Here is a 10747-nt window from a genome sequence, read left to right on the forward strand (position 1 = left end):
GGGCGTGGACTATAAAAATGGGTAGCTGACAACCAACATGACAACCAACATATGCTACGTTCTCGATTTTGGCTTCATACACATACACATGCATACCTATATGTATTTTATCAGTTTTTGTTTTTATAAATATATAGATTCAGCTTATAGTGTGGAAATATGTATGAAAAACAGAATGACTTTGCTAAATAAAACTGATAAAAATTTCATAACTTTATTCAAGTTTATATATATTTTGCCTGTGTGACCTTTTGTGTACCTAGAATGATTACATCCTATGATTTGTTTTCATCCTGGTCAACAATTCAAGGGCTGTGGGACCCATTAGTTGTAAACCAGGAGGAATTGCATGTTTTAACTGCTGATTAGTATACCACACAACCAGGAATAAATAAGCTAATTGAAGTATGTTAGGATTCCGCAGAGTTCATGAAATGTGTTTGATGGGGCTCAGACCATGTACTTACAGACATCCATCAAGAAATCATTGAGATTCTAACATATTGATGAAATTGGGAAACCAGGAAGAACTGCCTGTCTTTACTGTTGATTAGACTACACAACCAGAAATAAATAAGTTACATGAAGTATGTTAGGATTCCCCAGAGATCATGAAATGTGTTTGATGGAGTAGGTGCAATCATATGAGGAAGGAAATAAAAATTAGAAGTAAACAGGAATATAACAACTGAACTGTGACACAAACTGTAGACAATCAACTTTTTTGTTGTGGAACGGAGCAATATTTCAATGAAGTTTCACTTAATACTGGATTTTTTCACCAGAAGTTGGATGCATTTATAATTTATATACTTAATGTTATTTGAATGAAATATACATATGTAATTATATATACTTTATTTGTTTCAAATCTTGAATAGGCAAAAAGGCACGAGAATCTTTCAATTGGAACTGAAAACCCTATTGTTGGGTAGAAAATAAAACTTATTTTATGTTTATATTCCATAACCTGTTTATTGTTTTATCAACTTTTGTCATACAGCTATTTACTTTTAATAATTAAAGAGAAAAATGATCTATAATAAAGGTTGAGTTTTATTCAAGATTCCATTCCTGAAGGCATAAACCAAATTTGCTTTATATTACTTTGCAGTCATTAGCATACAGTTATTATCCATTTTATACATATCTTTAATTTTCATCAAAATGTCTATAATAGATACATTTCAAACATACATTTAATAGTTTACATTTCAAAACATACAATTAAAATTTACACTTTTTAGGCAAACAATCTTTACTCTCATATAAAGCAGATATTATTGAGACAGTTTTCTAAGAGCTACTGTTTATAAGTGGCGATCAGTTTAAATTTGTACACTTAATGCAAAATATTTCATAGACAGTATTTATAATACATCTTTTATAATTAAGCAAAAGAATAAGGCAGTTCTTAAGTGTGTAAGAATATTCAGGTATAAATACTGTCTATGAAATATTTTGCATTAAGTGTACAAATTTAAACTGATCGCCACTTATAAACAGTAGCTCTTAGAAAACTGTCTAAATAATATCTGTTAAATCAATGTTTTTAATTTATTTAGAAAGTCTTTTAAGATATGTACTTAGGTCATTAAAAAGTTACAATGTCTTGCAGAACAGCAAACATATCTGGTTGTCAAATTGGTATGCTAGCTGAAAAAGAGGACAACAAAAATCCGAGGACTAACCCTTGAAGCATACTTACAATGATCTTTTAGTTTCTCATAATGCTCTCGGTCAAATAAATATGTTAAATCATTTATAATATTTTTGTTAGATTAGCTATTTTACAATTTTATTTTCCAGTAGAAAAAGAACATGAATACTTACCCAATTCTCTTAAATATTTCAGGTTTTTGTGTTTCGATGTTCACTCATCATTATCAGTCTCTAACCCCACATAGCTGTAATGTTTACATGAAAACCCATTAAGTTTATAGGTGTTTCTGCCCTTCTAACCCAACCCAACCCGCTATATTATTTCAATCTTTTAGGTAGGAAAAATAAATAATGAACACAGTTAAATAATTAAGTAAAATCATCTTTATTTCATGAACTTATGTAAGTACATATCACTTTATGTGATAGAAAAGAGACATTTTACAAAAACAGCTGTTCTTACACCTAATTTAAACATAAACATAATTTGTTAATGCCATATACACAAAGGTGCTCACATATGTCGCAGAGAAAATCTTTACACTTCTTAATATTATTATTAATCAAAGGATTTAAAGCCTAAAAGTTTTATATTATAATTACATATATGAGAAATCATCATTTAGAAATTCTTGTATTGAGAAAAAACATTTTTTCAATAGATATTGTTTTATAGTAAATTTATATTGCAGTAAAAAACTTGGTAGGTAACAGTTTAATGGTAGCAGGGAGAGCATTATAGAGTTTGGGAGCAAAGAAGGAAACCCAACACTTAACCTTGTGTATCCTATAAAAATTTGTATATATATGTTCTCTATTTCTCGTAAAATGAAAATTGTACAATTTTGTGTGTGGAGTAATCACTAATATGATGTTTAATATGTACTAAACTATATGATATATAAATACTTCTCTGTAAGGAAACTATCTTTGGTATCTAAATAATATAGAATATAGAACAACAACAATAAGATAAAAAAAAGTCTCTCCAGTTTTGGACTGGCTTTTTCTGCTTCTTTTCACCACCATCTTCCACCTTATCATCAACTTAACACTTGAAACATCTAGCTGCCAGAATCTGCATTCCTCCCCTTCGATAGTGCCACAACTGGATGCTATCTACTGCTTCGATTATCCTCTTAGATGTTTTAAAGCCTGGCATCTCGCTGACCTGAGCATTCAGACTAAGTGGCCTGCTGCCAGTCATGAGCAAAACCATTAAGATACCCTTGCATGGACGTTAATTGTTAGACCATACAGCTATCTATTTGTTATTCATATTTGACTAGGGACACATAACTGTAGTTGAATTTCCTTACTCTTTTGAGGTTACACACCTCTTGTGTGAAAACTGATTATATTCTTATATGCAAGGTGTAATATAACATTTACAGCGTTTAGTTAAGCATAAATTTGCCAATCTTTCACATTTTGGGCCTTATTCTAACTAATAAGTTCAATATTTTCTCCTTTTTGGTCTTGTTATTTATTTACATAATACATGTAGAGGTTAGGTTGTCATTGAAGCTCCTCATATTACATTAAGGCCTACCTTTAACGATTGCGTTTTCTTCACAATTCAAATAATAACAATGATCCACAGTCCAGAGTTAGATTTTGTGTTAAAATAAATAAATAGTAATTAAACTTTCACTCCCGCACCCAAAATGCCATGTATGAGTCCTTCCGTCGCATGAAAACACGGTAAATTCTAAAACTTTACAACTTTGTCGAATGATCACAGCTTAAGGAAGGCGACTTGGTAAAAGATATGCACATAATCGGATTCTCCAGAGTCTCTAGAATTATTCCATACCGATTTCGGGAAATTCTGAGCTAATTTAAGTATTTTATCAATGAAAATAAGAAGAAAGACCGAGCAGATTCATCCACGTTGACGTCATGTCACTGATGTCATCAAAACTGCGGTAAAAGTCGGTATTAAAATCGCCCGTAGACGTCAAAATTGACCATTTTCAGGCGATGTTTTAGGGTATAAAAAAAGGTTTTTACCTTATGATTTGTACATGGAAAAATAGTATAAAGCCTTAGGAACAGTTTAACATCAATTCTGGACCGATTCCAATCGGTTTTAGTAGTTAAATTTCGATTATAAAAAGGGTCTTATTTTAAGCGGACACGGGCGAACAGCGCAGGTTTCATTGCCTGGGTGACGTGCTTGTTGAGTGCTAGACCACCCGGATTATTGTACCTTGAGAGCCGGTACCGGGGGGGTACCAATATTCAGCTGACCGATTTTTTGGACTTTTTATGGAAAATTGCATTTTCTTGAAAAATGGTGATATTTGAAACAAAACGGTATTTAGTGGATTATAGCCAGATAAATTCCGCGTGTCTGAAGGCAAAAATGGTCTTCGTACGTTACATAGGTATGCCAGTATTAAGCGTCAAAGTTAAAAAAAGGTGTAGAGCAAAAACTACTCTACGTAGATGACTGTAGATTACATCAGAAAAAAGCCCTTAAAAAGTATTATAAATGTTGAAAGTTTGAAATTTCCAAGTGCCACCCTTAAAAAGTTATTAAATAAAATGTGATTTTTTTTTGTCAATTTTTCGGACCTTTATGGAGAAAATTTATTATTGCTCGCCCTGTATGGTTCACAAAAATTTTGTTTATATGGCATTTGAAAGATAAAAGATGAACCTATTTTTTGAAATTTTTTTTTTTTCGGAAATAAGTTCCGTTTGGTAGTAAATTCAAAAAAACTAAAAATGCCAGAACTCGTTAAAAAAATTTTTTTGAAACAAAAGCTCTAAATATGTTATTTCTCTCATAAAACTAAGTCTTTTCGCCGAAAAACTTTTTTTATAAAAATTATCTTTTAGCCTCTGGACCATTTTGAATTTTTTTTTTACTCAACTTTGATCGCTTATAGTAAATCACCCTGTATACGGATCTGGCCCAAAAAGTATACAGACCCGTAACCCCCAAGAACCCCTATATCCTGAAAATTTCAGCTCGATTGAACGCTTTAAACTTGAGATCTCGTGAGCAACTCGATTTGTACCCATTTTTTTACGAATTTTTGACTTCAACTCGGTACCGCTCTCTTTGTGGGTACCGAAAAAAAAAACTGTTTACGGATCCATCATTCTCAATGTATTGAGAGGCCACATGCCAAATTTCATCGTTTCACTAGCCATACAGCCAAAGTTATGAATTTTTATATCCCAAAAAACACGGTCGCGCGAGCTCTAGGTGGCGTGCATAATATAGTCGCTGACGCTCCTATATAACAAGTATAGTCGCTTCGCTCCTATACTTTTGGTCCGTGGGGACCAGTTTGGAACCTTTAGGTCTTGTCTGTGAAAAGCCATAAGGGAATTTAAAAAAACAATCAAAAATTATCAGGTGTACTTAGGTGAGTCAGGGAGGCTAACGTCTACCTGCCAAGGAAAGAGAGGACCAGTTGTTGGGGTATCATGCTTCAAAGAACCATAATTTGTTATATAGTCGCGTTGTGTGTCAATATACTGTCTTATATTTCAAATATCTGTGAAAGTATATTAATTGTATTTTAAATAAAGCCTGAATACCAAATTCGAACAGAATCGGACCAATAGCAAAAAAGTTACGGTAGTCACGTGACCTAGGCTGAAACTTAAATGTCAGTTATCTGTCATAATTTATTGTATCCTAAATAAACCATAAATACCAAATTCAGAGAGAAGTTCCCATAAGGGTCTATTTATTGAAATAGAACAAACAGGGATTTTACGTCGATTTGTTTTAATTTTTCTTTTTATTTTAAAATGTAATAGTAATAAAATATCAAAAGAATTGACAGGAGAAGAATAAGAAATAAAAAAAACCATAAATAAATTGAATCGAAGCTATAGAAGCCGAGATATAAGTAAAAAAATGGGGAAGAACAAAAGAAAACTGGTTTTTTCCCACGGTATCATTTTTTTTCTTAAAATAATTTATGACAAATTTTAGTTTTAGCCCTAAACTTGTAATTTTCACAAAAAAAACCCAAGAAAAAAAAATTTTTTTTTGGTCGAAAATCGAAAGGGGGGGTATACCCACGAAAAATTTCAAAAAAATGGTTTTTATTTTTTTATAAATAAAATATAACTCTGACAACTTTTTGTCTTATACAAAAGTTTTCGGGAATATTACGAGGTATCCGTGCGTTAAAACGAATCGGTTCTAGCTATTATACAATCGGAGAAAATTGGAAAAAACTATTAAACATAAATATCGAATTATCAAGAGCCCTATTGAAAAATTTCAATTTTTTATTTTTCTATCCTGTACTACTTCAGAGTATCTTTAAAAAAGATTATTACCAATTTGACTCTAAAATGAACGGAAAACCTATTTCTTTGCATTTTTCGATTTTCGAACAAAATCCGGGGTCAAAATAACCATTTTTTCAAAATATGCTCCGAATTCAAAATTTCTTTTTTCTAGTTAAAAACCATTCAAAAACTAGTAAAAAAGCTTAATGCCAAAATTTTCCATGATTTATACGAGTGCCACAATATAAAGAGAAATATTAGGTCCCATAAGAGTCTATGTATTTACGTCGATTTTTAAAATTTTTCAGTTTTATTCCGAACGGCAATTGTAATAAAATATAAAAAGAATTAACAGGAGGAGAATAAAGAATAAAAGAAACCATCAACGAATTGAATCGAAGCTATAGAAGTCGAGATATTAGTAAAAATGTAAAAAAAAATAAAAGAAAACTCGTTTTTTCCCACGGTAGAATTTTTTTTTTTTAAAATGATAACTGACAACTTATAATGTAAGCCCTAAGTTGGCAATTTCCAGTAAAAAAAACCCAAGAAAAAAAAATTTTTTTTTGCTCCAAAATCGACAGGGGTATAGTCATGAAAAATTGCGAAAAAATGGTTTTTATTTTTTTCTAAATAAACTATAACTCTGACAACTTTTTCTCTTAAATAAAAGTTCTCGGGAATATTACGAGGAATTCGACTGTTAAAACGAATTGATTATAGCTATCACAGAATCGGAGAAAATTGTAAAAAATTAATAATCATAAATATCGAATTATCAAGAGCCCTATGGAAAAATTTTAACTTTTTATTTTTCTATCTTGTACTACTTCAGGATACCTTTCAAAAAGGTTATTATCGATTTGACTCTAAAATGAACAGAAAACCTATTTATTTGCATTTATCGATTTTCGAACAAAATCGGGCCCAAAATGAAAATTTTTTCAAAACATGCTCCAAATTCAAAATTTTTTTTTTCTGGCTAAAGACCACTCAAAAAGTAATAAAAAAGCTTTATGACAAAATTTTTCAAAATCTATAATAATGCCACAATATTACGAGAGAACATAAGATCCCTTTAAAGCCTATGTATTCGAACCGATGATTTCTTAATTTTTTTTTTAAAGGCAAATTTAAGAAATAATTTAACAAAATAAGATAAAAGGAATAGGGTAATACAAAATATTATCTACAAATATATACATATCATCTAATAGCCAATTTCAATCAAATAGGAAATTTTGATAGTCACGTGACCCTAGAACTCAATATTTTAAAATTTTGTAAAAAATCAACAATTGCATCTTAAATAAACCCCAAATTCCAAATTTGAACCCAATCGGATCAATAGCAAAAGAATTATGAAAGTCACGTGACTTTAAAATATAATTTGTCAATTATCTGTTAAAATTTATTAATTGTGTCCTAAATAAAGCATAAATATCAAATTTGAACCCAATCGGACTCATAGCAAAAAAGTTACAATAGTCACGTGACCCGGAAGTCAAATGTCAAATATCTGTCAAAAATTAATAATTGCATCCTAAATAAAGCCCAAATACCAAATTTGAACCCAATCGGACTCATAGCAAAAAAGTTACAATAGTCACGTGACCCGGAAGTCAAATGTCAAATATCTATCAAAAATTAATAATTGCATCCTAAATAAAGCCCAAATACCAAATTTGAACCCAATCGGACTCATAGCAAAAAAGTACCAATAGTCACGTGACCTTAAAACATAGTCATGTCAAATATCTGTAAAAATTTATTAATCTTATCCAAAATAGGTACTAGGTACCAAATTTCAACCAAATCGCACCAATACCAAAAAAGTTATGATACTCGACTAACCTTAAAAATCAATAATTTCAAAAAAAATTTATTTATAACCCAAAAGCAATGTTTAAGAATTATTAACATATATTAATAATAAACTAAATAGTAAAAACTCACCTAATATCTAAATTTTTATTTTAAATTAAATAGATCATTACGACTGACCCGTGTATATATTCGAATAATTTTAATAAAATAATCGGGCAAATTTCATTTCGTCTCACCCCGGTATAAAGACACTGACATTTCAAAAAAACGGCATTTTTCGAAGACGTCAAAATGTTTGCCGAATTTTCCTGGCCGCAATACACAATTTCCCCAATTGATATGCACAGATTCGGAAAGCCCATTCATTTTCTGATTCGGTGCTTCCTTTCCCTGATCGTTTCCGGTTCATTTTCATTCATAATTTTACAAAAAACCCAACCAAGTCCCGGCCACCTGTCACGAGCAAAAAATTTGTATCCACCATGCGTCAAAGTATTGTTCCCACTAGCCATTTCATCAGAGTTTAGGTTGACACCTCCAATTACCTGCAAAAACGCAAAAAAATGGACTTTTTTCATAAAATCGCATTTTTCGGGTACTTGTACTATCGCTGGAACCCTGAAATTTTAGTATGTATTGTAAAACAAAATTTCGGATCCTTTAGATGTTGTTTGATCCTTTCACCATGTACAGGGACGTGGCAAATGAATTAAACGCGAAAATTCGAATTGCTCAGAACCTATTAAAGTTGGAAGATTGTAATTTTACATAAATAATGAGGTTATTAAAGTATTTAATGCCTGAGAATATAAATGGTCCAAGTGCCACCACTAAAAAGTTATTAAATAAAATGTGATTTTCAGGTCGGACCTTCATGGGTAAAGTTCATTATTGCTCGCCCTGTATGGTTCCCAAAAATTTCGGTTATATGGCATATGAAAGGTAAAGGATGAAGTTATTTTTTGAAAAAAAAAATTTTCCCAAAATAAGTATCGTTTGGCGGAAAATCCCAAAAAACTGAAAATGCCAGAACTCGTAAAATAAATTTTTTACAAAAAAAAGCTCCAAGTATGTCAAATCTCTTATAAAATGAAGTCTTTTCGCCGAAATACTTTTTTTATAAAAATTTTTTTTTAGCCTCTGGAGAAGTTTGAATTTTTTTTTTAGTCACTTTTGTTCGCTTATAACAACTCACCCTGTATACCGATCGGGCCCAAAAAGTATACAGACATGAATTACTATAAAGTCTTTTATGCCTAGAATTTTCAATTTTTTTGACAGCGTTAAAATTGAGATCTCGTGCAAAAATGAATTTTGACCGGTTTTTTTACAAATTTTTGACTTTGAGACAGTACCGCTCCGTTTGGTGGTACCGTAAAAAAAATTCGTTTACGGATCCATCATTCCCAATGTATTGAGAGACCCTATGCCAAATTTCATCGTTTCGCTAGCCATACAGCCAAAGATATGAATTTTTATTTCCAAAAAAACACGATTTTTCGGACCCGAGGTCGCGTGCATAATATAGTCGCAGACGCTCCTATATAACAAGTATAGTCGCTTCGCTCCTATACTTTTGGTCCGTGGGGACCAGTTTGGAACCTCTAAGTCCTGTCAGTGAAGGGCCTTAGAGGATTTCTTAAAAAAAAACAAAATTTATCAAGTGTACCAACGTTTATATGCCAAGGAAAGAGATGACCAGTGGTTGGGGTATCATGCTTCAAAGAACCATAATTTGTTATATAGTCGCGTTGTGTGTCAATATACTGTCTTATATTTCAAATATCTGTCAAAGTATATTAATTGTATTCTAAATAAAGCCTGAATACCAAATTACAACAGAATCGGTCCAATAGCAAAAAAGTTACGGTAGTCACGTGACCTAGGCTGAAACTTAAGTGTCAGTTATCTGTCATAATTTATTAGTTGTATCCTAAATAAACCATAAATACCAAATTCAGAGAGAAGTTCCCATAAGGGTCTATTTCTTGAAATAGAACAAACAGGGATTTTACGTCGATTTGTTTTAATTTTTCTTTTTATTTTGAAATGTAATAGTAATAAAATATCAAAAGAATTGAGGAGAATAAGAAATAAAAGAAACCATCAATGAATTGAATCGAAGCTATAGAAGCCGAGATATTAGTAAAAATGTGGGAAAAAACAAAAGAAAACTGGTTTTTTCCCACGGTATAATTTTTTTTTCTTAAAATAATTATTGACAAATTATAATGTAAGCCCTATGATGGCAATTTCAAGTAAAAAAAACCCAAGAAAAAAAAAATTTTTTTTTGCTCCAAATTCGAAAGGGGTATAGCCATGAAAAATTGTGAAAAAATGGTTTTTATTTTTTTCTAAATAAACTATAACTCTGACAACTTTTTGTCTTAAACAAAAGTTTTCGGGAATATTACGAGGTATCCGAATGTTAAAACAAATTGATTCTAGCTATCACAGAATCGGAGAAAATTGTAAAAAACTATTAAACATAAATATCGAAATATCAAGAGCCCTATGGAAAAATTTCAATTTTTTATTTTTCTATCTTGTACTACTTCAGGATACCTTTCAAAAAGGTTATTATCGATTTGACTCTAAAATGAACAGAAAACCTATTTATTTGCATTTATCGATTTTCAAACAAAATCCAGCCCAAAATGAAAATTTTTCAAAACATGCTCCAAATTCAAAATTTCTTTTTTCTGGCTAAAGACCATTCAAAAAGTAATGAAAAAGCTTAATGACAAAAATTTTCAAAATCTATAATAATGCTAAAATATTATGAAAGAAGATAAGTTTCCTTTAAAGCATACTGAACCGATGATTTTTTAATTTTTTTTTCAAAGGCAAATCTAAGAAACAATTTAACTAATTAAGATAAAAGCAATAGGGTAATACAAAATATTATCTATAAATATATACATATAATCTAATAGGAAATTTCAATCAAATCGAGCGAATACGAAAGAAATTTTGATAGTCACGTGACTTA

Source organism: Anthonomus grandis, chromosome 13 (genome assembly GCF_022605725.1).
Source record: "Anthonomus grandis grandis chromosome 13, icAntGran1.3, whole genome shotgun sequence".
In the NCBI taxonomy this organism is placed as follows: Eukaryota; Metazoa; Arthropoda; class Insecta; order Coleoptera; family Curculionidae; genus Anthonomus; species Anthonomus grandis.